At 49.0% G+C, this 27,870-nt stretch overlaps 1 long non-coding RNA gene and 1 pseudogene across 5 annotated transcripts; one reads left to right on the top strand and one right to left on the bottom strand.

Annotated features, from left to right (window-relative positions):
* Positions 1–542: 542 nt before the first annotated feature.
* LOC308608258 lies at positions 543–27,870 on the bottom strand. Of its 4 annotated transcripts, none has more exons than XR_014014117.1 (5): positions 27,398–27,870; positions 24,487–24,605; positions 17,939–18,169; positions 1,952–9,364; positions 543–776 (listed from the first exon to the last, which is right to left on the bottom strand). It is a non-coding gene; the product is annotated as an uncharacterized lncRNA (long non-coding RNA). The 4 variants fall into 4 exon arrangements; XR_014014118.1 differs by having other exon boundaries at positions 543–8,923; positions 9,302–9,364; positions 27,398–27,859; XR_014014119.1 differs by having other exon boundaries at positions 543–8,896; positions 9,302–9,364; positions 27,398–27,859.
* On the top strand, positions 19,664–20,456 carry LOC308608105 (ubiquitin carboxyl-terminal hydrolase 17-like protein 6; annotated as a pseudogene). Its single transcript has one exon. The product of its transcript is annotated as a ubiquitin carboxyl-terminal hydrolase 17-like protein 6 (transcript).

Genomic DNA, 27,870 nt, shown 5'->3' with positions numbered 1-27,870 from the left:
GGATAAGATATTCATTTGTGATCCTGTGGAGTGAGTCACGTCCCCCAAGGAGCAAGGGTCTTAATACGTCCCACTTGGAGGAGGATTTCCTTGTCTCCTTTGTAATTTATGCTAATTAGATTTCTTTTTTCTTAAGAGGATGCTTTCAGAATTGGGAAATAAATGAATAAGATATGACAATAGATATGTCTGATTTTTTAAAAATATAGAAATATCTACATTCAAGTGATAACTCTGAAAATAGACCTACATATTAGTTCCAATGATTTTATTACTGTTTAATTTTTTTTCTTCAACTCTTTTTTTTTTTAACCACCTCTACAGCCAAAGGTATATTCATTAAGATCTACTCTCTGGTGGCAAAACTTCATCATTTGAGGGTAAATTTTATTTTGGGAAAAGCTAAAATCATTCCAAGCTAAATATGGTAAATAAGCAGCGTGATCAAGGATAAGAATATTGTTTGGGGCTAAAAATTAAGTTTGAGGCTAAAAACCAAGGTTTGTTTTCTTACATTGTTCAGAAATGGACTCCAACAGCAATTTATGTAAAATATTTATTGAATATCTACTAAGTGCGAAAACTGTATAAGGCTTAGAGGTAGATGAAAGTGATGAAGACATGGTTTTCCACCAAAAATGTTTACAGCCTAGGGTTTCATCAGGTGAAGAGGGAGGAGAGGGGCACTGCGGGCAGTGGAAGGACCCAGGGGGGTTTGCACGGGAAGTGCCAGGTCTTCCACGCACCGGCCAGGCTGGCAGGAAGGGTGAGTCCTGCTGAGGAAAGGTGGGCGATGAGATTAGAAAGTAGTGAGAAGCAGCAAACGAAACAACATGAAAACACAACTCAGGGAAAGGGAAGCAATATTAGCAAACCATATACCTGATAAGCAGCTAATACCCAAAAGGAACTCACATAACTCAACAGCAAAAAATCAAACAACTCCATTAAAAAATGGGCAAAGAACCTGAATAGACATTTCTTCAAAGACATACAAACTGCCAACAGCTACATGAAAATAGGCTCAACATCACTAATCATCAGAAAATGCAAATGAAAACCACAAAGAGCTATTACCTCACACCTGTTGAATGGCCATCAACAAAAAGATGAATTAGCATGTGTTGGCGAGGATGTGGAGAAAAGGGAACCCTTGTGCACTGTTGGTGGGAATGGAATTTGGTTCAAGCACTATGGCAAGTATGGAGGTTCCTCAAAAAATTAAATGCAGAACTACCATACGATCCAGCAATTCCACTCCTGGGTATTTATCCAAAGGAAATAAAATCCCTACATCAAAGAGATATCCACATACCTATCCATGTTCATTGCAGCATTATTCACAATAGCCAAGACAGGGGAACAACCTAAGTGTCTGCTGATGGATGAATGGATTAAGAGAATGTGATATATACACCATGGAATATTATTCAGCCTTAAAAAAGAAGGGGATTCTGCTATTTGCAACAACATGGATGGACCTTGAGGGCATTATGCTAAGTGAAATAAGCAAGACACAAAAAGAAATTTACTGCATGATGTCACTTATATGAGGCATCTAAAAAAGTCAAGCTCATGGAAGCAAAGAGTAGCATGGCGGTTGCCAGGGGCTGGGGGTGGGGTAACGGAGAGACGTTGGTCAAAGGGCATAAGCTTCCAGTTAGAAGGAAAGTAAGTTCTGGGATCTATGATAACTATGTGAGGAAACTATATGTTAATTAGCTTAACTGTAGTAATTTCACTATGTATGCATGTCTCAAATCATCATGTTGTACACCTCAAACACATACAACTATTACCTAAAAATAAAATAAGAAAGTAGTGATAAGCCATGGAGATAAAACCTTCTAAAACACTGCCCGTCCGCCCAGTTTTAGGAGACCACAGGCAACAACAGACAAGAAGGCTTCCCAAGCGGGGAGAGGGACAGGGCCCCGGTTTTAGGCTGAACCTGGGACTGGCAGGCCACGTCGTGTGAGAGCCCAGGGTCGTGGTGCTGTCTTTAAACCCCTTCCAGCGCACGGTTGTGGGGAGACGCCCCCTTCGCGTGGGAGCTGCTCCCACACAGGGTGTCCAGAGCAGGACCGGAGCTTCAGAGTGAAAACACAGAACCGCACATTTCAAGGACATGGGACTGCTGACTCGATGTCACCATCGTGTGAAGCAAGGTTGGGCAAGAACGAACGTTCATCCAATGCAACCGTCTTTTATCAGATGCGTGAACCAGAACAGGAAAAAAAAAAGGAAGAAGCTGTTAAATTACTGTGTTAAGTTGAGGGTTAAGTTGAGGGTTTGAGTGGTTAAGTGACATGTCTGAGTAAAAACAAAATTCTGATTAAAAAGTGATACGTTCTTATCATTAAAATTTCAGAAAAGTACAAAGCAAAGTACAAAGAGGAAAATTCAAAAAACCTGTACCCATAATGGTAAGATATATGTAACTTAGATATATAGTTGGTGTTTTGATGGATTCTTTTCTGATTTTTTCCTCTATGCAATATTCACGTACATCTACAGAAAGCAACTACTCTCATTTGCAATAGCTAAAATATTTTATGTGGAGTCCCATATTCCCCTTTCACTTAAAAGTCCTTTACAGGGGGCTTCCCTGGTGGCACAGTGGTTAAGGATCCACCTGCTGATGCAGGGAACACGGGTTCGAGCCCTGGTCTGGGAAGATCCCACATGCCACGGAGCAACTGGGCCCATGGGCCACAACTACTGAGCCTGCGCACTAGAGCCTGCGAGCCATAACTACTGAAGCCCGCACACCTAGAGCCCGTGCTCCACAACAAGAGAAGCCACTGCAATGAGAAGCCCGCACACCACAACGAAGAGTAGCCCCCACTCGCTGCAACTAGAGAAAGCCCGCGCATAGCAACGGAGACCCAACGAAGCCAAAAATAAATAAAATTTTTTTTTAAAAAGTGCTTTACAGGACTTCCCTGGCAGTCCAGTGGTTAAGAATCCACCTTCCAATGCAGGGGACATGGGTTCAATCCCTGGTCAGGGGACTAAAATCCTACATGCCTCGGGGCAACTAAGCCAACGCGCCTCAACTAGAGAGCCCATGCACCGCAACTAAGACCCGATGCAGCCAAAAATAAATATATTTTTTAAAGTTCTTTACAAACATTTCACCATAGATAAAAAAAATTCAGAACAATTTTAATGACTAATAACATTTCATTGCATTTATATTTAACCAGTTCATCATTTTGAACTCAGATACCTTCAATAATTTTTATATAAGTAACACAGTTATGAACATCTTCGGATGTGAATATTTGTATTTCTAATTATTTTCTTAGCCTAGTTTCCTAAAAACTAAAATTTCTAGGTCAAAAAGTCAACACACGTCTTGACTGACAAGTTGATCTCCACAAAGTGGCTATCAGTCACCTCCCACTGCGTGGTATCTGCAATACCCTGTGGTCCACAGCTTCCACACATGTCTATGTTCTCCCGTGAAACTGCATCCTTGGTTTATTGGACATGCCTCCTCAAGCCTTTGAAACTACCTAGCAATTGCCTTAGTTTTCTAATCAGTTCTGATTTCTAGGATTACAGGGCTTTGGGGAGAAACACAGAGCTAGCTAGTTGTCCATGACAATCAGAAAGGCTCCTTCACGTGGAGAAGAGCTGTGCTCCTCTGAGCCTTCAGAAATCTTTTGTCATTATAATGACTTGGGCTCTGACTCCCTCCAGCTCAGGCTGATTTCCTGGGCATTGTTTACTACAGAGGATTCAGAGTCTGGGAAGATGCATTCCTGCCTACAGCATCCCCCATGAGGCTAGAACCAGGAATCTGAAGGAGCTGGGGAAAGGTGCTCAGAGCCCTCACCATCTCCTTTTCACTGGATGCTGAGTCAGGAAAAGGGCGGTGGGCCCTGAGGACGTGCCCACCTGCCCTGTCCCAGCCAGGGCCGCCTACCTAACTCTCCCCCAACTCCCTAACTCCCCTCCACCATCTCTCCACTCACCCAGCCAGAGGCCCTTCCTGCTGACACTTCATGGTGACGTGCACTTCAGACGTAGTGCCTACTTCTCAAACAGATCTGGGCTCAAACAGAGCCCAGATTTCCACCGACATCCATCCCCACTTTGTTGTGTTTGTGGTCAGTTCCCTCCCCTCAGCAGTGCTGACTATACAGTCTAGTTGGAAGGAACTGGTGCCCTTGCCCGTGTGGGATACACCAAACCCTAAACACGCAACCAGAAACCATCTCTGCAGCATAAGCTCACCTCCATAATCTTTAGAACACCCTTGAACTTGGATTTTTTTTTTTTTTTTTTTTTTTTTTGCGGTACGCGGGCCTCTCACTGTTGCGGCCTCTCCCGTTGCAGAGCACAGGCTCCGGACGTGCAGGCGCAGCGGCCATGGCTCACGGTACCAGCCGCTCCGCGGCATGTGGGATCTTCCCAGACCGGGGCATGAACCCGCGTCCCCTGCATCGGCAGGCGGACTCCCAACCACTGCGCCACCAGGGAAGCCCTTGGACTTGGATTTTTAAAGTCTTTTTTCTCATCCCTCTATAAGGGCTTCTAATCTTTCTCTAGCACAAAATTTAATTATTTCCACTTGGGGTATCAGTCCTGGCTGCTTTGATTTTAAAGTAACCTCTCATTTACGAAGGAGAATTCATTAGAGCAAAGAGCTGTTTTCTCTCTGTCACATCCCATTAAAACATGGCAAGAATCAGGCAGAGGGGCCAGCAGACCTGGGTTGAGGTCGCCAAGCAGCAAGTGGGCAGCCGAGCCCCTAGCCACGAGGAGATCCTGAGACAGGAAATTGCCTTTTGAGAGGCCGAGGTCAGAGACGCAGGCTATGTATTACTCTGTATACAAACATGTATACATGTACACATACGCAGGTGTGTGATCCAGCTCTCAGCAATACTGTAACCTGGCGGCAGAAGACAAACACACTGGACTGGGAGTGGTCGCTGTTCTGGAAACTGCACCTTCCAGCAAGTTCAAGTTGAAGAGCCAGTCAGTCTGTGAGGCAAAAGCAGAAAAGGAGCAGCACCCTGGGGCCCGGGGTCCTCTGCCCGGCATGGGTGCAGGCAGGGGCTCGGCAAGTGTTCTCCTGTGTCTGATACTGGGTATTGTTCTCCCAGCCGTGGCTGGCCTGGAACGCTCTGACCACTGCTGCGTGCGGACATGCCCCTGCCTGGGTTATAGGACCACAGCCTTCGGGAAGCTTACAATGACCCTCGGCAGGAATTCCCCCTTCTCCTCCCTGCATAGCATCTGCCATCACTACAATGCCACTGAGTCGGTTCTTCTCTGACAGGGAGATTCATCAGGAAATGGCCAGGACATCGTATATTGCAATGGACTGAAGCCCAATTCAAAATGGCTTCGGGTATGTAGCCCAAGGCCCAGGTGTGAGCATCAGGCATGGCTGGATCCAGGTGGTCATATTGGAAATTTGTCCCCATCTTTGGTCGCTCCTTCTGAGTAGGCTTCATTGCTGGCTTGGTTTCTCCATGTGGCAGCAACAACGACTCCCAAAGCTTGGGGCTTTCATGTGCTTTGTGTCCAGTTATCAGAAGAGGGGCTTTCCTTCAATAATCCCAGCAGACGTGGGTATAACATGTATTGGTCTTGCTAGAGTCAGGGGCCCACCTTGAACCCATCTCAGCAGTCGGGGATGGAAGACCCTCCCAGGAGAGGCCTAGCTTGTGGGCCTCCCCTAGAGACACAAGGTGGGGCAGCCCCACCCAGTCACACTCTCAAGAGTGTCACCCAAGTCACATGCCTTGGAGAGGAGTGAGTCCCCAAAGGAAAACAGGGTGACCTTATGAAGAAAAGAAAGAGGGTGCTGGACAGACAAGCAGAGCAGGTGCCCCTACAGTTGTCAATTCTAATTAGGAAGCAGGGCGGGGACCATCAGCCAGTTCACCAGAACAGTTGTGCTGGCTTTTACTAAAACGTGACCTACTAAGAACATGGCACTCATTAGTGTTGTGCCTCCCTCATCCTTCTTTCCTTGGACAAAGAAGAGCATATTTAGTAACGCCACTTTGTGCTAGCACTGTGATACGCCACACCCAGGCATATCATAGCTAGTCCCTCTACTGAGGTGCTCACTACATAATGTTGAAGGCAAAGATGTTAACAAAAACGCCTAAAGTTATATACAAATATAATCAGTTCTACAGCAAAAGGCTGTGGAGCAACAACTCTGGTTCGGGGTGTGGAGTGGTTGAAGGTTTCAGAGCTGACAACATTTGAACTGGGCTTTGAAGTATGAATAGGAGCTCACCAGACAGTAATGAGGTATTCAGACATTGTATGCAGAGGGAAACAAAATCTGAGAGGGTGGAGAGTTGTAAGTGACTCTGTCACAGAAACAAAACCTTCTGCAAACAAGAATACTGTAAGCATAGGCTTTGCTATTAGTGCAGAGCAATCTTTGTGAATAAGTTAAAAAATACTAACTTAGAACACAGGAAGTGTTTGGCAGGGATGTGGGGAGAGGAGAGAGCTGAAGGTGGAAACACAGGACCAGATGATGATGTGAAAGAAAGAGTCTTGGCCTCATCCCACAGGAAGTGAGGAACCATACACGGGAATCAGCCCACAAACACAGGTTCCCGTGAAGCACTATTAAGGCAAAGTCACTCCCTCTCTTTGCAGCGTGTGCTGCATTTTCGGTGGGTATGCGGCTGGACTTTGGCACAGCGCCCAAAGCTTATGGCATTAAAAGCCACCCTGACTTACACGTAGCTGGTCAGGGAAGATGGACAGAAGCCAATTCCTCCGAACACAGTCCCTTTTCAGACACTTTACGCAGATTGGAAGTCCAGGAGCAGGAGGCTCTCCCTGCGGTGGGGACGGGGACCCCAGGTCACGTCCACGGTCCTGTAAAGTGGGCTGGCCGATGTGTCACATGGGGGCGAGCAGGACCCCCCTCTTCTACTCATGCCCAGGGCACACGTGGCTCACAGTGGCCAGAAACCAAGGACGGGCCTCCCTCGGCCAAGGTTGTTGAAGTGGAAGGATAGTTCTGCAAGCTGAAGGGTTGGTGCATTGTACCCAGGTGAGATGCCTGTCTCCTAGATGCTCATTCTGGGATCTCAAGGTCAGTTTTCCCACTGACTGCACAATACAGGGAGCCCACTGATCCAGCTGAAAACATAAGAACACCTCACTCTTCTAGAACACTTCCCTCCTGCGTGGTCTGGGTCTCAGACACAAACACCTTGGACCAAAGAAATGTTGAGGCTGTGTGTGCCTTTCTGCTTCCTTTAAGCTTTAAGAAAAAATGTATGAGGTGGCTGATTGCACCAAAAATACAGGCTATTTCTGGCATTCATTCTGAATGCCACCTGACACGGCCAATTTTGGGATCGTACGTTTTCCTCTGAAGGACTCTTCGGTCTGGGTTCACAACCATGCAGCCCTGTGGTAGCAAAGTGCCCAGCACATGGGGTGGCTGCCCCTATGGCACAGCTCCTGTGTCCCGCATTTGGACCAAGCAGAGAGGCACAGAGACCCATCTGAGAAAAACAAACCATAGACGATGGTTCCCACAACAGATCAGAGGAGTGAACCAGACAGGAAGCCCCGAGTGAAGGTGGGGCCTGCCCATTCCCATGAGAATCTCCACGCACATCCAGGCGGCCTTTCGTACCTGGGGCTTGTTTTTTTCTTTCCCTCCTTGAGTCAACTCATCAATATGCAAACATGCTGGTCTTCATCTAAAAGCAAAACAAAAATCAAGCAGAACCGCCTCTGACGAGCACACGTCAGCCTCCGGATTCCACTTCACTTCCCTGTCCTCCGTTACAGCATGGCTTCCCCCGCCCCCGCTCTGCTGACCAGGCTTCCAGCTCAGGGGTGGCGGCGGTGCCTCTGAAATGCTCTTGACAGAGTCCCTGTCAACTCCCTGTTGGCAGATGTCAGCCTCATCTGCCTGGTCCTTGCAACAGTATTTGGACACTTTTGCTGACCTTTCAGAAACCAGGTTTTGAAGTGATTTTTCTGGGAACCTGCAGTTTTCCTGCTGTGCCCTCGGCCACCTGGCTGGATCCTCTCCTCTTCCTGGAAATAACGGAAATCCTTTCATCTGTCTCCGTACTCAGGGGGTCGCACCCTATCCCAAGAGTTTAAGCATGACCACAATGCTGACAGGTTCCCACATTTAGATGCTCAGCCCTGCTCTCCGGGCTGATACCCAACCTCTGCCTGGACGTCTCACCTGGATCTCTGGGTGGCAGCTCGGAGGGAAAGCTTCAGCGCAGGACCCCTGCCCTGCCCTGCCCTGCTCGGCTCAGCGTGGCAGAGACCAGCACCGGCTCAGGCCCCAGGCTCAGGAACCGGCTCAGGCCCCAGGCTCAGGAACTTTCTATAAACCCGGTCTCCTTACGTCACAAGCCCAGTCCGTTAGCAAGTCCCGAGTCTGGCCAATTCCCAGGGTCCGAGCCTCCACGTGCCTCTGGGAGCCTGGAGCCCCGTTCCCCGCACCCGGCCCCGCACAGCAGCCAGCGTTCAACCTCCAGTAACCCGCGTGGCTGAGCTCAGAGCCCCCGCTGTGCCCAACAGGCCCAACTCCGTCCTTCCTGCCTTCTCCTGGCGCCGTTTGCCCAGTCGTCAGCCTTTCCCCCCGGGACGAATATTCCAAGCTGGCCGCACGCTCTTCTCCAGGCTCACTTCAGTGGTCCACTTGAAGGCTGTGGATACTGGAGTTTTGGTGACCCTGAGCCCACCCTGTTACTTCATCCCCTTGCCCTCCTGGGAGTCCCCACGGCCGGAGGGGCCGCATGTCTGAGCCAACTCCGTCTTCTAACCAAAGGAGCTGCAGGCGCCGTGAGCTCGGGGCCTCGCTGGTGCCGACTTCTTGCCCTTCATCCAGGCGTCTGAGGCAGCGGTCGGTGCTAAGGACATCCTGTGCGTGAATTACGGTGAACTGCAGCTGGGGTGGGTCAAGGAACGTAAGCAGGTTTAGTAAGTGGCCTGATGACAAAGCAGTGTAGAAGCTGTGCGCACATCGGGCAGGTAACCTTGTGGCGGCCTTGAGGCACAGGCCCTGTTTTAATTGTTGGAGAGAAAGAGGTTGGCATTCATGTTGGAGCAGCAAAAACAGATGCGCAGAGGCAGAAATAGACAAAACGTGTTGATGGAATTTAAAAGAGAGGAGTTTTATAGCATCAGAGAAGTTGGAAGAGAAATCGTGCGAAGTAAGTTGAGACTAATAAATGGAGGGCACCCAGCAATGGGCCACAGAGCCTGGGCTGCAGGGGACGCGGCAGAGGTTGTGAAGGCAGACGGGTGCTGAGGTCCTAGGACTCACCGTGTGTCCAGTCCATAGGCTTAGTGGGGATTCAACAGAAACAGTGGGTCTGCTCTATAAAATCTGTTGATTGGGAAAAAGAAAAAACCCACGTTTTTGTGTCCATTAGCAAGAAAATATACTTCATTTCACATTTTAAATTGAAATGTGTGACATTTACCTTCTTTCTCTATAAAAAAAATCTGCTTTCAAAAAAGTGAACATCATATTAACAAGAAATGAGAAATTCTTACTGACTCAACATTCAATCAGCCTGGATCATTAGACCATAGATTACACGTCACCAGAAATCCTTCTAAACCAGCATTTGACACAAGAATTGAAATGCAGCATTGAACCAGTTTGAACAAATCTGGAGCAGTGGTGTCTGTGCTTTATATAGATAGATATAGATATAGATATTTTATATATAGATATTTATAATTTAAATATCTATATCTATATATATCTCTACTTGTCAAGAGATGATCGGTTAAAGAAAGAAAACATTTTATTCAATGCTCCAGGTCCGTCGTGGACAGACTTTACAGAAAGCCTCCTTCTGCGTGCGGTTAAAACAACTGCGCTCTATTTCTTTACACTAAAGGAGCCTCTCACTGTTAGCCAGAGTCAGAATACTTGAAGCTTAACGTGCTGCGTCTCCTTGTGGAAACTCCTTCTGCAGATGTTTGTGGAGCTTTTGTATCAACGTTTCAGAGGTAAAACCACTTGCCATATGAACACATATGTGTTACTTCTTCCGTTTGCCAGAAAACTTCAACCAAAATCACCTTTTTTTCCCTCTAGAATTTTAGAAATTGTATTAAAATTCATCAAGATGGCAGATAAGCATATGAAAAGATGCTCCACGTCGTATGTCATTAGGGAAATAAAAATTAAAACAATGAGATCCCACCACACACATATTAGAATGGCCAAAATCCAGAGCACTGACACCAAATGCCAACAAGGATGTGGAGCAACAGGAACTCTCATCACTGCTGGTGGGAATGCAAAAGGGTACAGACACTTTGGAAGACAGTCTGGTGATTACTTATAAAACTAAACATACCCTTACGATGTGATCCGGCAATCATGCTCCTTGGTATTTACTCAAAGGGATTGAAAACTTATGCCCACACAAATGTCTACAGCAGCTTTACCCATAACTGCCAAAACCTGGAAGCAAACGAGATGTCCTTCAGCAGGTGAGTGGATAAATAAACTTGGTCTATCCAGACAGTGGGATATTAGAATGTCAAGTCCCAGCAATCTCTGAGGCGATGCAAAAGGGCAGCTGAGGAGAAAACCGTGCAGTCCTGGAAGGAAGCGCTTTGTTCAAGGGACAATCTTTCCAAGCCACCCTGTTTCTAGGGGCGTCTAATCTCTGCCCTTCTGAATGAGGCAGAGTGTCAGGAATTCTCCAATTTTCTTTGCCCAATAACCTCCAGCTCATCTCCAGAATTCACGGTGAAAACAGTCTGCAGAGGTGCCTCCGTGGGTTCAATTCTTGGGGTCAAACCCAACATAAGACCCAATTTCTAATCAGCCCAGCCCAGAAGCTGGCGGCTTCCTGCTAAGGGCAGCCCACAGGCTGGTTCTTCTGTTCCCTTGGCCACCGCCAGGGAGCTGGGTCATGTCTCTTGTAGAACAACAAACCAGCCAAGGGCTACCTGTGAATCTCTACAAGCGGGAGATTCTGGAAAGTTACAGTTAATGCATCATTGCACGTATGGTCTGGGGTCGTGGGGGTGGATTTACCCAATAGACCAACATTTTCTTTTTTTTTAATTAATTAATTTATTTTGGCTGCATTGGGTCTTCGTTGCTGCACACGGGCTTTCTCTAGTTGCGGCAAGCGGGGCCCACTCTTTGTTGTAGTGTGTGGGCTTCTCATTGAGGTGGCTTCTCTTGTTGTGGAGCACAGGCTCTAGGCACGCGGGCTTCAGTAGTTGCGGCACGCAGGCTCAGTAGTTGTGGCTTGCAGGCCCTAGAGTGCAGGCTCAGTAGTTGTGGTGCACAGGCTTAGTTGCTCTGTGGCTAGAGCGGAGCAACTAAGCCTGTGCACCACAACTACTGAGCCTGCGTGTGGGATCTTCCCGGACCAGGGCTCGAACCCGTGTCCCCTGCACTGGCAGGTGGATTCTTAACCACTGTGCCACCAGGGAAGCCCCAGACCAACATTTTCTGTAAAACTTTTCGACAAGTGGAAGACAGTGTGGTTGAAACGTAACAAGCAGGATTACCCAGAAATGACCCCAGGGGCAACTTCCATTCTGAGGGCCATGGCGCTCAGACCACCCCTCAGCAGGACGACCCCAGGGATCAGGTGCTGGGAGCTGCTGGTCCCACGTCCCGAGCAGGAGCTTGCCACCCAGAGCCCTCTCCTGAACACTCAGCCCATGGGAGGGGCTCAGAGGGATGTTCACCCCTCGCAGAGCGGCCCCAGCACGCCACGGCCCCCCCAGGCCCAGGCGCCCTGCCTCTTCTGCTGCGCCCCCCGTCCCCCCAGGCTGAGTCTGCCCCCACCTGAGTGTGAACCCATCTCAGCCAGCGCTTCGATGGAAACAGTGGTTTCATTCTCTCTCAGTGATGGATCTTTCAAATAATGTCACACTCGGGTCCTGGGCCCTAGACTCAAAACTCACTGGAGGAGTGTGAGTGGCCGACGCAGGGGTGCGGGCTCGGGGGCAGCTGGCATGTGCTGACCCCTGGGCTCCTTTTCCCCACCCTCCTCCTGCACTGGAGCCCCGCCGTGGCCAGAAGCTCCACACCTCCTTCCGCTGCCCCGGCCGTTTCTTCAGGTCTGAATTTCACCCAAAAACTCCCAGCTGGTGGCTGAGGAGAAGGCAGGAGGGTCAGAGTCAGAGGAAGAAGATGTGAGAAGAAGCTGCCCGGAGGCCTTGAAGGTGAAGGCCTCGAGGCAGGAGCCTCGAGGAGCTGGAAGAAGACAGGGAAGAGGTTCCCCCAGGAGCCTCCAGAAGGAACTGCCTGTGCATTCACTTCAGGTTTCTGTCTCTACAACTGTAAGATCATAAATATGTGATGTTCTAAGCCAGTGAATTTTTGGAAATGTTCTACAGCAGCAATGGGAACCTAATTCATCACCATTTCCTTGTTTTCACTCTCCAGTTTTCTTACTGACTTCATGGTGTGCGGTGATCAGAACTGCATATACTACTCTGTGAGAGGGTAGGGGAATATCGGCCAGATTTGCTTGGTGGCCAGGAAAATTATTTCGTAACCTCAAGAGAAGAGTACAGACCAGAACCTTTGGAGACAGGCTTCTAGAGAATCCTGGGTACCAGAAGCACACTGACTTTGAATTTTAGTGAATGATTATATTGTCCACAATAACAGTGATGTATTGTATTCTTTTCTACAATTGACCCTGTTCTAAGTCTCATTAGAAAGTTGAAAGCCCATTTAAGGAGGAGACTGGGAAGATGGTGGCAGTTTAGTGTTTTTGTATTTTCCCCAAATTCTCCCAGAAATAGACATACTAGATTTGAAAGCAAAACTAAGAACCCAGTACCCACGGATCCCACAGTTCTGGAACAGTCTGAACCCTATAAACTCAAAACTAACAGAGCTCCCCCAGCACCCAGATTCCTTCCCTCAGGAGAAACTCCTGAGGACGGAATCTGACCAAATTGAGCAGGACACACAGTAGGGGCAGAGGAGAAGACACCTCGCAGGTGGTCGGGGAGGGGAGACAAGCGGGTTGATTTCTGAACCGCCCAGGCTAAATTGTTCATCGCTTTGTGAAAATAACAAAAGAGGAAGCACCAGAGCTTCGAAGTTAAAAAGCTATGCCAGCCCATTGCTATCTCCTGGCGATTCAGGAAAAGTCTTTGTTTTATTTTTAAAAATAAGCAGCATGAACAATCACAGGAAAATCTACACAAGCATTGTCAATTCCCTGCCAACAATAAAGGCGTGCCAGGAAAATACAGGCCTTCCTGCATATTGAAACACACCCATAATAGCAATAACTATAACAATAACAGAAGGAAACCACTAAGTTAAAAGCGGGAGCGGGCATGGACATTGTTATTCTGAGACTAACGTTTTTACGTTGAGGTCAGACTGAGTCATTACTTTGATATCACTGAGAATCAAAATAGTGTGAGTGAAAGGAGACGGTCATACAACAGATGAGGTTAAGTAAAAACACTGTATTCCTAAATTCGAATGGGAATTATGGATGTGAAATGACTAGCTTTGTACAGAAAAGGACTGAAAACAGTGACCAAACCTGACCAACAGTCACCCCCAGTGAGTAGATTTCTCACTAAAACCATCCGTGGCTTCTGGGAGAAATGGAAGATTTCATGTCTGAGTCGGGAAATGCACCATCTAAAACATCGTGTCCACCAGAAAACAAGAAAGCCACCAAAGGTCTCCAGGTCCACATCAAAAGGATTCACTGAAGAGGGCCCCACCGACTGAAGATGTGAGAATTACCGCATTGAAACACAACTAATGTTTAAATCCACGAGTTAACAAAGACATTAAAACAAAATAAAACAAAAAGCGCAAAATCTAAATTGAACCTCAAGGTACAAGTAGTTGATGAGGAAAGTGTTTTTTGTTTTTTTAAAGTAGAAGCTTGGAATTAAAATGTCATTGTTTCACAACTCAGCATACCTGAGTAAATCTAGGCATCCATTTTCAAAGGCTGCTAACATCACCGAGAGAGACAGCCAGGCACTGGGGTTCCCGTGATGGGATCTGCTGTGGTGCCCAGAGGCCTCCAGCCGGCCCCAAAACGCTCACCCTTCCACAGCCCTGCATTCTCCGGGCTAAAGGAGGCCACAGATTAACAGATACCATGCTGGGTGTTTTGTTTTGCTAAGCAATTATTGTCAATTCTTTGTTTAATGATAGAAATGCAATTACCTCCCATCTTTCAGAGATCCTTAGGGTGGATGCAACAGTACCATATCTGGAATTGCCCTAACGCCCCTGGGGGAGACAGGTAGGCAGGGCAAAGATGGAACCAGATCGCCCAGCTGTATAACTTATTCTCTCTACTGGCAAATTTCCACAATAAGAAAAAAAACCAAGACAAACAGGCACAAAGCTACACATACTCATTTAGATGAGAACCTGAATGGATTTGGTCCTACAGGGCTTGTGGAGCCACTGCGGGTGGAAATTAGAACCGGGAGACGTTTTTGTTCTACGGCACCTCCTGAGCAGTTTTGCAGCATTAAAAGCATTCTAAGTGGTACCCAAACTCTCACCAAAAAGAGATCTCCCTGATCCATTCTTACGCAAGGAGCTGTGATGTCAGCTTTGTTGACTTAAATTTTAAGCAAAGGGTAGATGGGGGTGACCAGGGGCCGGGAGGCAGGGGAGGTGGGCAGGAGCTGGTCACGGGGACAAAGCTGCAGGGACGCAGGGTGAGCAGTCCTGAGACTACTGTCCAGCACGGTGACTGCAGGTGATAACGCTGGGTCAGGTCCTGGAAATTCACTCAGGGAGTGGACCTCAGGTGCTCTGACCACGCACAGTGGTCACTACGTGAGCCGGACGTGCTAACTAGCTTGACTGTACTAACCCTTTCACTGTGTGTAAGTGTTTCAAACCAGCATGCTGGGCACCCTAAAAATTTTAAATTCTTATTTAAATTAAAAAAATTTAAATGCTAAAGAGCTGTGAAAGTGCACTTCTGCTAAATGCCGCCTTCCTGTTGCTTCTGGTGTGAGTGTGCCCTCGAAGGCCGCGGCTGGTGGTACCGTAACCAAACTGGAGTTGAGGTGCACGGGTCATGCGGCCCTGGGAGCAGGTGCCCCAGAGAACTGCCCTAACGCTCTTGCCCAGGCCTTCCTCTTCCCTCTGAGCTTCACGTTTACGCCAAGGGAGGGCTAAATCCCTGGAGGTCTTGCAGACCAGGAGCAGGCGGGGAGCAAGGCTGAGAGCCTTGCATCCTCCTCACAGCATCCCCTGCTCCTGGTACGTGCACTGCAGGCCTCTGCCCACATCGGCCCCTGGAGGCCCGCGAGGAGGGGAGGGCTGGCAAGCGCCGTGCTCCTCCCACAAAGCTGGTTCCACTCGCCTCTCTGCAACTTCCTTTTTCTCTTTCCCAAATCTCCAGTCCCGGAGCATGTCCTGTGGTTAGTGGACACCTGTGCTGTCTGCCAGGGCCTCCTGGCAGGGCTCCCCAGCTGCCCGCCACTCGACACCCTCCGTGTGAAGACAGGCTGGTCCGCTGGGGGTGAATCAGGTGGTCACGTCCATGCTCAAAAAACTCCAAACTTGTTCTCAGCCTGTGAGGTCCTGCAAATCCAGCCCTGCCTTTTCTCTCCAAACTCGGGTCCTGAGCCAGCCTCTCGATCTCGTGGCTCCAGCCTCTGTGGGCTTCTCTCTGAGCTGCAAGGGGAGAGGCCCATTCCCCTCATAGGACCCTCACTCTCACCGTCCCGCGTGCTGATCTTCACATCTGTCTGTGCGGCTGTGATTCAGATCTGGTGAACTGACATGGCTTCCAGGGGATCTTTACCCCACTGATTTGATCACAGACCTAACCCTCTGTGTTTTCTTGACTGTGTTTTAGCGAAGCCTCTTTCTCTCCGGCTGGTGCACGTTATCCTGGCACAGCCCCGTCTTGCTGGTCCTGCTCACCCTCCACCTCTGGGTCCTGCCGCAGTGCTGGGCCCCGAGTGCGTGCTCAGTGAAGGCCTTTCTGCCCCTAGGTCTCCATTCTGCTCCTGCTGTCTCCCCAGAGCAAGTTTTGTTAGTTCCCCTCCCAATGCGTTCTTCCATTTTCTTGGAAGGAAAAGGGTGCAGACCCTCCCTAAGCCAAGGTCAGCTCCCTTGCAGGGACTTCCTGCAGATGCTGCCGTTGGAGGTGCACCTGGGGCCAGGCACCTTCCCCGAGCGCTGCGTCCTCTGTCTGGAAGGGGCAGGGTGGGCCGTGGGGGACGAAGTCAGACCAGAGATGAGGCCCCATGGCTCTGAGGAGCAGACGCCCAGGTCCCCAGGGGTCATTTCATTCCCGTCTCCGCCCCCGACCCTGCTGCCCCCGCAGGAATCATGAGCGGTCCCGACTCCTGTCTCTCCTAGACCCTTGGACGCTGGACCCCAAGGGAGCCTCACTCGGGAACGTGTTTGTCGTTGATGGGTTTCCGTTTGTTGACCAGGCTCAGCAGCTGCAGGAATCAAGCTCTCCTCCTACAGAAACACCAAACCCCCAAAGGGGCCTTCAGTTACCCCTTCCAGTCACTCCAAGTCAATTAAAAAAAAGTGCTCACTGGTTCAGGTGTCTGCTATTTGTTTTGACAAGAGCTGGCTGTCTCTCTAGGAAGAGGCAGCTATGGACCAGCTCCCTGGCGTGGCCAGCTGCGTCTCAGCTCAGACTGGGACCGAGGCCACTGGCAGAAACTTTGTTCTCCTGACCTTGAGAGGATGACAGCCAGGAGCCCCTTTGGACTGAATAATCCTATAAAGTGCTCAGTGGCCTGGAAAAAATGATTTTTTCAGCTTTAATCCGTTATGATATGTTATTTGAAAATGTAATCTGCCGTGCAAACAAACAGCACACTGGCCTCCTTTGCTGGCCTGACGTCCCCGTCTGGGCTGACAGTGTCTCTTCAAAGCCGTCCTCTGGTCGTGTCTGCAGGCTGTGAACTACTTGCATATTGGGGAACCTCGAGCCGACGTGAAAAGTGAATTCAGTCCTTAGTAACCAGGTGGCCTTGTCTCTGGGACCCCAGCTAACAGATCGGAAGCACCAGGCTCTGCACGGGAACTGAACACAAACGTCCACGTCTTCCAGGGACTGAGTACATCTAAACCCTCTAATCCTTTCTGAGAACCTGTCTCGCTTGTTTGGATTACACCAGTTCAAGGGGGGCTTCGGGGTCGTGCACCTAACTGGACCTGGGAGGAGCTGGGGGCTCCCACGGCCGCCCCATGCCCCCTCTTCTCTGCCCAGCAGGGCCCTGCCCTCAGCCCCTGGACACAGGCCCAGCCATAGGGAGGGAGTGTAAGGACGAACCCCTGGACACATGCTCTGGGGAACGCCAGGCACAGCCCAAGGGGACGTGTCTGACCGAGGGACCCCCACCGCATCTTCAGGATCCAGTCCCTGGGCTCCGTGGGGCAGAGTAAAGGGATGTCAGGGTTGTGGAAGGAACATGGGTTTGGGTGAAAGAGGGTCCAGGTTCGATCCTGCCTCTGTCACTCAGGGCCTTTGGGAAGACATACTCAGTTCCCTCACAGGGGCGCTGGACGATGCTGGCTTCCTCCCTCGGACAAGGAGGTGAGGGTACACCCAGCCTGGCCAGGCAGCAGCTGCTCACACTGGCGCTTCCACCCTCTGCCTTATTTGTGCATTATACACTGATCTCTGCTGTGGAGGAAAGGCCCTCCTCCCTCCTGGGAGGGCATCAGGCACGGCACTCGTGAGAGAGGTGGGGTGCTGGGACCCTGCCTCACGGCCTGCCCCCACCATCTGCAGGAAGGACTGGGGTGCCCAGTCACACACGGACACAGAGCAGGAGCGAGGGCACCCACCCCCAAGCTCCCTTCCCACCACACGGGGCTCCGCCCCACACCCTGCCCCGCAAACAAGACACGCAGGCCGGTCTGTCCTCAGGAGCAAGGGTGGCGCAGGCCCTGCGGGGCAGCAGGAGACGGCAGCAGGCTTACCTGCAGTATGTGGACAGACGGGGTTACTCCAAGCCCTTGGGGACTCCGGCAAAGTCGTGTTGGAGAGAGAGGAGCTACTGCCATCTGGTGGACGACGCTGGAGGTGCTGCCCAAGGTCCCGCGGGCAGGACACCCCACACGGAGGACTCTCTGCTCCCAAAGCAGGAACTGACTCGGCTCTGGACCCACGCTGTCCAACAGAATCACGTGCAATGTTAAGTGTGCTGGTAGCTACAGGAAAAAGTAAAAAGAAATTAATTTTCATAACATTTTATGTAACCCAACAGATCCAAAATATGATTCTTTAACCATGTATTCAATCTAAACATTACTAGTGAGGTATTTTACACTTGTCTTCTCCCCCAGCACGTCTGGGTTCCAGTGTGAATTTCACACCGACCGCACCTCTTGGTGCAGACGGGCCGATTTCCAGGCCCAGGAGCCTCTGTCATTTTGGGACAGTGGTGGCCTGCCGGAGTCTGGTGTCCCCTTTCTGAAAAGTGGAAGAGTCTCAACTACCCTGTAAATTGAGCCTCCAGTACTTACTGGCTGGTGTTGTTCCCACCAGGGTCAAAGGTTTTCTAAGACTGATCTCTGACAAAGGCACACAGGCAATTCAATGAGGAAACAACAGTCTTTTGAACAAATGGTGTTGGAACAACTGGACAGCCACAAGCAAAATAATGAATTTAGATGCAGATATTACACCCTTCATAAAAATCAACTGAAAGTGCATCATAGACTTAAATGTAAAATATAAAACTATAAAACTCCTAGAAGACAACATAAGAGAAAGTCTAGATGACTCTGGGTTTGGAGATGACATTTTAGGTGCAGTGCCAAAGGCATGATTCATGTCAGAAAAAAATTGATAAATTGGACTTCATTAAAATTTAAGGGACTTCCCTGGTGGTCCAATGGTAAAGAATCCGCCTTACAATGCAGGGGACTCAGGTTCGATCCCTGGTCAGGAACTAAGATCCCACATGCCACAACTAAGCCCCTCGGGCCACAACTACTGAGCTTGCGCGCCTCAACTAGCGAGCCTGTGTGCTGTAAACTACAGAGCCCACACGCCCTGGAGCTTGCATGCCACAACTAGAGAAGAGAAAACCCACACGCCACAACTAGAGAGAAGCCCATGCACCACAACGAAGAGCTCGCGTGCTGCAACGAAAGATCCTGCACGCCTCAACAAAGACCCCACGTGCCGCAACTAAGATCTGACGCAGCCAAAAATAAATAATAATAATAAATCTTAAAAGAAATTTTAAAAGTCCAACCCAATTAAAAATGCACAAACTATCTGAGCAGACACCTGACCAAAGACATACAGACGGCAAAGATCCAACATGTCATAAGGGAACTGCAAATTAAAAGACCTGTTATCATGGCTAAAACACAGAACGCTGACAACACCAAATGTAAACAAGGATATGGGACAACAGGTGCTCTCACTCACTCCTGCTGGGAATGTAAAATGGTACAGCCAGTTTGAGACACTGAAGCTACTTTTCTCCACTGGGGAGGTGAGGCTCAGTTCATTATCTTTCCAAAACGCAAACCTGCTCAGGCAGCCACAGCTGGTGCTGAAGTCCACTGGGGTCTCCCTCTAGTAGAAAAACCATCACAATCACCACAGACACCATAACCTGCATGATGGTTTTGCTTCTGTGGCAACAGTGCCCCCTCCTTCAGAGAAACTTGTCTGACTTAAGAGACTTTATGGGACTCTGGAATATGGGGACCGCCTGCTACATGAATGCAGTGCTGCAAAATCTGACATATACACCATCCCTTGCCAACTCTACACCGACTCAGAGGTACTCTCAGATTTGTCGGCGTTAAGGATTCTGCATCCTATGTACTAGGCAAGCCATCATCATTGTGATGTTATCAAGCCATCACACCCGTGAGTTGCTGGCTTCCATACACACAAGCAGGAAGATGCCCATGAATTTCTGATGTTCACTGTCAACGCCATGCAGAAGGCACGTCTGCAAGGCGACAAGTAGTTACAGTGTCACTTCAAGGGCACCACCCTAACACGACCAATATTTGGAGGGTGCTGGAGACCTTAAATCAAGTGTCTCCATTGCAAGGGCATTTTAAACACCTTTGACCCTTACCTGGACATTAAGCTGGATATCAAGGTAGCTCAGAGTGAGAGCCAAGCTTTAGGATAGTCGATGAAGCCCAAAGAGCTGGACCGCGAAAACTCCTGTCATTGTAGTGTTTGTCTAAAGAAGGTGCCTACTGCCAAGATGTTTACTTTGCACACTCCAAGGTCCTCATCCTTGTATTGAAACAGTTCACAGGTGACAAAATTGCTGAGTAACCATATCCCGAGTGTCTTGACGTGCAAATCTTCCTGTCTCAGCAGAACGCAGGACAACTTGTCTATTTACTCTAAGCTGTGCTGGTCTATGCCGCTTTGAGTTGTCTCAATGGACATTACTTCTGATATGTAAAAACTGGGGGGAAAAAAAAGAGTGGGATGATGGATGATCTAAGGTAGCCACCTGTGACATGACTTCCTTCCTGAGCCAAACTGCCTATGTCCTCTTGAACACTCAGAAGAGCAAACTGGAAAGAAAGAGTGGGAGTCTGGCAATAGGTAGGGAACCAATAGCCCTTGGGCTGATGACACAGCCATGGGAGCAGATTTAGGAAGCCCTGAAGGAGACGCCTACATCCAAGTTCCTGAGTCACAGGAGAATTTGGAAGAAACACCAACCAAAGGAGTCACCTTAGACCAGGGGAAATTTCTCCAAGAACAAAACTGACCAAAGCCTGAATTCAACCTCAGGAAAACAGAATTCACCCTGGGGCGCTGCAGTGCAGTTGTGATTCAGCAGTCTAAATAAAGAGGTGGGATGAGAAGAATCTCCAGAGCAGGAAAACTACCTGCTGAACGTTTCATTCAGGGACATCCCAGCTCAGGTGGAGGAGAACAGTAGCAAACTCCCTTGTCTGGGGCAGAGTAACAGAGATACCAAGAGAAAAAACAAGAAGGGTGAGGAGCCTGTGCGTGTATTCCAGTTATCTTGGTACAAGTGTTGAGGGCACACGTGTGCAATGAGCACATACACACAGTCCCTCTGGGGTGAAGAAACAAAGGTGGGGTTCGGTGACGTGTACACTGGTGCCACTGTGTAATGGTGACGGATCCAGAGCCAAGGCCTTAGAAGGGAAACTGTGCCTCCATGCCCTGAAACGTGTGTGGGATACATGTGAATCTCTTTAACAACTTGGCATATTTGATTTCGGAGGTATTCTAGTGGGATTGGGTGTTGTACATGTGCCGATAGGTTGTCAAAAGAGATCTCAGGGTGAGTTCTCAGGGAACACCGGGCTGAGCAATTAAGTGTTTGGAGGGATTCTTAGTATAGATTTTGTGGTTTGTGGGTGGCACAGATGGGGTAGGTGTATGAGAGCTAAGTGTGAGAACAGAGGTATTTTTTGCATATCACCTTGCCCTGGTCAGATATGGGATTTGTATTTGAGCTTATGTTTTGTAAAATTCAGAGACGTGGGGAATGTGTGTTGGCATTCTATGTGTGAAGATTCGTAAACTTTTGGGGTTACAGAGACAGCAGGGAAAGTTTTATTTGAAAATGGGGGTAGAAGGCACTTTGCCTTAATGGTGGAGCTTTTTATGGAGACATGTAAATGCTTTAGGAAGAGTTTTTTTTCCTGTATTTTGGCTGCATACTATTAATATCTTACAGAGTTCTCCTGGTTGCCACCTCTATCTTTAAAAGTTATGTATCCTCGGGCTTCCCTGGTGGCGCAGTGGTTGAGAGTCCGCCTGCCGATGCAGGGGACACGGGTTCGTGCCCCGGTCTGGGAGGATCCCACATGCCGCGGAGCGGCTGGGCCCGTGAGCCACGCTCCGCAGCGGGAGAGACCAGAACCATGAAAGGTCCGCATACCGCAAAAAAAAAAAAAAAAAAGTTATGTATCCTCTTTCCCTAAAACAATGATCTTTCCACGCAATAGAGAAAGCTTGTATGAAACTGAAACTAAATTATAAATAGCAAATGTCCAAATTCATAAAGATATAAATACAGGGAAAACTAACTAAATGCTATATGCTGTTTACTTGCTTCAGTTCATTAAAATAGAAGTTATATAAGAACTTCCTGAAAACAATTAATTTTTATATACATAGAGGGTACAGAGGAATTCAGAAACATTTACAGCAAAAAATGACAACGTCACCAGTTTTCAACATTTCCTAACAGATACACTTGCATGTTAGAACATGTTGGCTTGGGAAAACTGAGTATTTAAAACAATGGGGTATTGGAAAAACAGCGACAAACATCCAAAAGAGCAAAAAGAAACAGAGTAAAAATTACAAGCATACAAGCGATATATATAGAACAAAAAAAGGGATGTCACAGAAGCTGTTCTTGAAAAGATTTATAACCTGAATTCACATGGGGCACATCATGTAAAAGAGTAATACTAGAAACAAACAAAACACAGACGAAAAAAGGGGCAAATAATTATGGACAAAGCAGATATGGGAATTACTTTCAATTATACGAATAATTCCAAGACAGTGACACTAAAAAACACAAATTCTGAGCCTGTTCCCCAGTGTTTGTGGGAACTGACTTTATAAAGATAAGCCCGCTGTCGCTGAAAGGCAGCATCTTCCCAAAGAAACCCTCCTAAACACACAGGCCCCGCCGTGTGCGTTAGTGTGCATGTGGGATGGGAGCCAAGTGTCAGATAGTAAACTTCCACACAGGGACCGTATTTGTTGGAGGTACGGTGGCTTTTTTCTTATGGTTCATACTTGTACGCATTACTTGCATCTTATCTGAGAGTATCAAATAAACAATAAAGGTGATGTCATTTTGAGAAATCATTTTGAAAAAACAGAAGATGTCACAAAGGACACTATATTAGTTTCCTAGGGTTCCCATAACAAATTACCACAAACTTGGGAGCTTAAAACAAGAGTAATTTATTCTCTCAAAGCCCCCAAAAATGTGCTGGCAGGGCCACATCCCCTCCAGACTCTGGGGACCACCCCCCCGCCCCCCACCCTCCAGCTTCTGGCAGCTCCTGGCCTCTGCTGGCTCATCGCAGCCTCCGTCACCACGTGGCCTCTTTCCCTGCGGCTCACACTCCCTCTCATCTCTGACAAAGATACCATTCACTGGACCTACGGTCCACAATAAATTAAGGAAACTCAACTTGAGATCTTTTTTCAACACCTTTATTGGAGTATAATTGCTTTACAAGGTGGTGTTAGTTTCTGCTTTATAACAAAGTGAATCAGCTATACATGTACATATATCCCCATATCTCCTCCCTCTTGCGTCTCCCTCCCACCCTCCCTATCCCACCCCTCTAGGTGGTCACAAAGCGCGGAGCTGATCTCCCTGTACTATGCGGCTGCTTCCCACTAGCTATCTATTTTCCATTTGGTAGTGTATATATGTCCATGCCACTCTCTCACTTCGTCCCAGCTGACCCTTCCCCCTCCCCGTGTCCTCAAGTCCATTCTCTACGTCTGCGTCTTTATTCTGGGGGCTTAATGTTCACGGTAGGCAGGGCTGCTACGCTGCAGGAATGTGGGTGTGGCTCAGGAGTCCTGCCTTCCTGGCAGGGAGCTGCGCCCCATCAGCTAGCTGGCTGCTCTCCAGAAAGCAGGTGGGTTTAGGGCAGTGGGTGAGTGCCAATCACACCCCCTAGTGTCCCCCAGGAATCCCCCAATTACACCTCTGCCTGACTTCTGATGGTTTGCTTTTCCCTTCTGGCGTGGTCTTCCACCTTCAAGGAACACGTTTCAAGGTACAGAACTATGTATGACTGCGACCCAAACCACCCCAAAAGTACTGATTTGGGCACTCTGTCACTCATGCAGGGTAGGCTATACTCTATTCTCCCATTTCCTGACATTATTATTTATCATTGTTGTTGTTGTTGTTATAAGACATTAAATAACATTTCTCTATCCGGTCACGGTCTGATTTACTGGCTAGGATGACTACTTCCAACACACACACACACACACACACGCACACGCACACACACACACACACACATGCGCGCGCGCGCGCGCGCGCGTTCCTGCTCTACCACAGTACCTCCCGATGGCATTTTCCCCGAGGAGTGCCTGGAAATTTTCAAGTCCCCTTCCAGATGCTCAGGCCTGCCATTTCTACAGGGGAAGCTTGAAAAGGACATCCTGTCCTGCCTGAGCCCCTGGAAAATATTCTAAGTTATCTGGGGTCCAGCAAGGGCCCATGGCTGCCCGAAGTTACTTGGAGGCCATCTTTGGGCCACAAGAGTCACTTCAAATTTCCTGAGACCTCTCAGGGACAACAAACCACCAAGGCAAGTTCAGAAGTCTTGAGAGAAGTCCTCACCTGTGCAGAAATTTCTAAGTATACCCTAGAACCAGGGAACCATTAATGCCACACCAGCTCACAGCCTCACAGCCAGGAAACTCTGAGGATGCCGAGGGAACAATCCCATGGCCCATGAACAGCTCTAAACAAAAAGGGCAAGCCCAGATGTCTGACCTGAAGGTGGCCGGCAGAAAGTGCAGCAAGGCGGTCAGCAATGAGAGTGCTGCGGCCTTAATATTTGGTGTAGGTGGAGCTTTGGAGGCGAGTAAAGATGGATCCTGAGTCCAGCTTCCCTGGAGGAAACATACACACAAACATATTTAAATGAACCAAAAAGAAGAGTTGTCTCTGAATGACAAATTGTTTTCCAAATGAATTTTCATGCCCTATCATTTTTGCTAATTCTATTTCAGTATTTTTTTAAAAGAAAGAAGAAAAATGAGTATTGCTCCTATGAGTTGGATTACACAAAAAAATCAATATGACCATCTATTCTAGAACATCCTTCATATAAGCAAAACTTATAATAAATATATAACGTACCATTTGGAAACTATATCGCAATTAAATAAAATCCATACCAGTAGTTTTCTACATTTAATTTGATAGTTTCCATGTATCACTTGGCCTAGTTGACAGAAACCATGAGCTCCACGAAAGTGAGTTCCTGCTGCCCTTAAATGCATCTCTGATTCTAAGGCTGCTGCCAAATAAGGTATGACTACTGTCTAACAAGGTGTGCAGGGCTCTTTACACATATGAACTTAGATTCTTTAGGCCAACTGTTGCTCTTTTGTAATTTCAAACGAAATATTACGCAATTCATAGATACCATTTCTTGAAGAGAAGCCTTATACATTTCACATTTTAATGTTCATTCTAAAAATATCGAAACAAGCTCAGTGAAACTGTACCATATGAAAAACATTTGAAGAGGAAAAATGGACACTGCATATCTCTAGCAAAAATTAAACACCAAAATATGGTATTTACTCACTCTCTTTCACTCTGTCTTTCCAAGTGCATCAGACCACCTCCCTCCTCTATTTAAACCTCTTTTTCCAGTGGGACATGGGAAAAGTAAAAACACCAGGCAGGGCATTTTGGCCCATAAGAGCCACCAGAAAAAAAAAAAGTTGGTCAAGCCAGAAACTGCTTTTGTTAACATGGAACATCAGTGAACTTCATCTATCTCCTGCCTGGCACTCTTAAGATTTTCTAAGTGGCCCTGAGGACCCAAGAGCCACTAGTGTCTGCCTGGAAAGAATGGAGAGGGTGCCTATGCCCGTTAATCTTGCTGCAGAATTTTCTAGGTCAGTTCAGGAGCCTGGGAAATGCCACTACCCAAATGCAGTCCCATGGAAAGCATTCTAGGCCTGCTTGGAAATGTTCTAAGTCCCCTCAGATACCCAGGAAAGGCTGGTGCTGGACTGGAAGGCACTAAGGGAGGAACACACTGAGAAATGACTAATTCTTTAAGTTCTCAGGGGACCCAGGGAAAGACTTGTACCTGTCCCCCTTGGTGGCTAGGAGCAGCAGGGATGACTGGGTCCTTGAACATTTGTAGAGGAAAGACAACAGGAACTTGAAGAGAACATACACTTAGTTGGAAACCTTAGCTCAAGACCAACTAAGTCAAAAGATCGTATAAGCAAAGAAAGGAAGCTGTTATATACTAGAATGATTAACTAGGTTTGACTGTTAATAAAAACATTACCAACATCCTTACCAAGAACACGTTAAAATAGTGTAACGTGCCAAATAACATTTTCAATAAGTAATAAAGACTGGAAAAGCATTGAGGCCGCTAACCAAACCTGAGACTATACATTTCAAAAGGAAAATCATGTGGAAACCAGAAAGCCATCTAATGAATGGGATGGGATCCACCCTCCTGTTGCCCCTACTGTTGCTATTTTTTTAATACTCTTTTTTTTAATTTATTCATTTATTTTTGGCTGTGTTGGGTCTTCGTTTCTGTGCGAGGGCTTGCTCCAGTTGTGGGGAGCAGGGGCCACTCTTCATCGCGATACGCGGGCCTCTCACTGTCGCGGCCTCTCCTCTTGCGGAGCGCAGGCTCAGTGGTTGTGGCTCACGGGCCCAGCCGCTCCGCGGCATGTGGGATCCTCCCAGACCAGGGCTCGAACCCGAGTCCCGTGCATTGGCAGGCAGATTCCCAACCGCTGCGCCACCAGGGAAGCCCCCTACTGTTGCTACTGATCAAGGCCCTCTCCTCCTATTCTGCCCTCCTCCCATCTCTCTGATTCCACTGGTGTCTATTTTCATTGATCGCACTGCTTCTTGCTTAGCTCACTCTCTCCAACTCTTACTGTTTTGCCAAGTCCACAGGATCCACCCACTCTCCATCCTCTACTTTGCAGTCTTTTCCCTCACTCTCCCTGGCTAGCTGTCTCCCTGGCTCTCCCTCTTTGTCCCTTTTTCCTCAGCCCCCCGCCCACTCGACATCCACACGGGTGGGAACAAAGATGCTCTGCCCAGAAGAGCACACTTTCCCGTGAGACATCAGGAATGTGGACACACGTTGGCCGGTATCGCCAGCGGATAGGATTTGGGACAGAAGGACACGGGGTGTCACTGGACAGGACTGGTCCCCTGCCCGCAGCCCGGGGCTCTAGGGCCTTTCTGAGGCGGTGACCGCGAAGGGCAGCGAGCGGCATGGCCAGGCCGCAGGAGGCCCAGGATGGGCAGGTGGTCTCAGGAGAACACTGGGGTCTGTGGAGTCCCAGGGCCACGGGAGGGCGCGGCGTCCCGGGCTGCCCTGAGGGGCCGAGAGGGGCGATGCGGGGCGCGAAGGGCGAGAGTCCACGTCGCGAGTGGGGACCTGACACGGCACGGCTCGGGCCGGGAGACGGTGAAGAGACCGAAGGCAGAAAGGCCTGACGGGGACGGCCGCGGAGCGATTTTGACCGGAAACGAACGCGGCCTCGGACCCGGCAGCCGAGTGCCCGGCATCCCGAGTCTCAGGGCAACGCGGGCCGGAGGGGCGAGAACGGGGACCCCCAGAACCTGCGTGTGAAGGATGCGGTCGGGAGGGGGCTGCGGAGCGCGGGAGGTGCTCACTCACCCGAGGGGACCTTCGCTCCCGAAATCCGCTTCCGCGTCGCCAGGAAATTACGCAAGAGGGGCGGGGCCTTACTCAGGGAGAGGCGGGGCGGAGCGGCGTGGGCGTGGGCGAGGGCGAGGCCTGAGCCTTCCCGCCCAGCTCCCGGCCGTTTCCGGCTCGGCCCCTACCCCGACCAGACACACCTCCAGTCTCAGCGTTTGTGTGCGTTGGATTCGGCTGGTGTCCGGGAAGCCGGGCTGCTCCCTCGGGGCTTCAAGTTAAGTGTTTCGGACAACTGTAGGTACGAGCTTAGAGCTGTGAGCCCTTTCGTAGTGAATTCTGGGATGTTTCCCTGTTAACATGTTGAAAACGGTTTAGGTCGAAATCCGCTTTCGCGCCTGGAGACTCGTGTCCTGCGAGTGCTCGGGGCGCGACTCGGCCTCGGGCGGGGACCTCGCTGGGTCCAAGTGGGCCGTGGTGGGGTCCCGAACAAC

Source organism: Mesoplodon bidens (assembly GCF_964165515.1).
Source record: "Mesoplodon bidens genome assembly, chromosome: 20".
In the NCBI taxonomy this organism is placed as follows: domain Eukaryota; kingdom Metazoa; phylum Chordata; class Mammalia; order Artiodactyla; family Ziphiidae; genus Mesoplodon; species Mesoplodon bidens.
The sequence above is the reverse complement of the archived record's forward strand: the minus strand, read 5'-3'. Positions and strand labels throughout refer to the sequence as shown.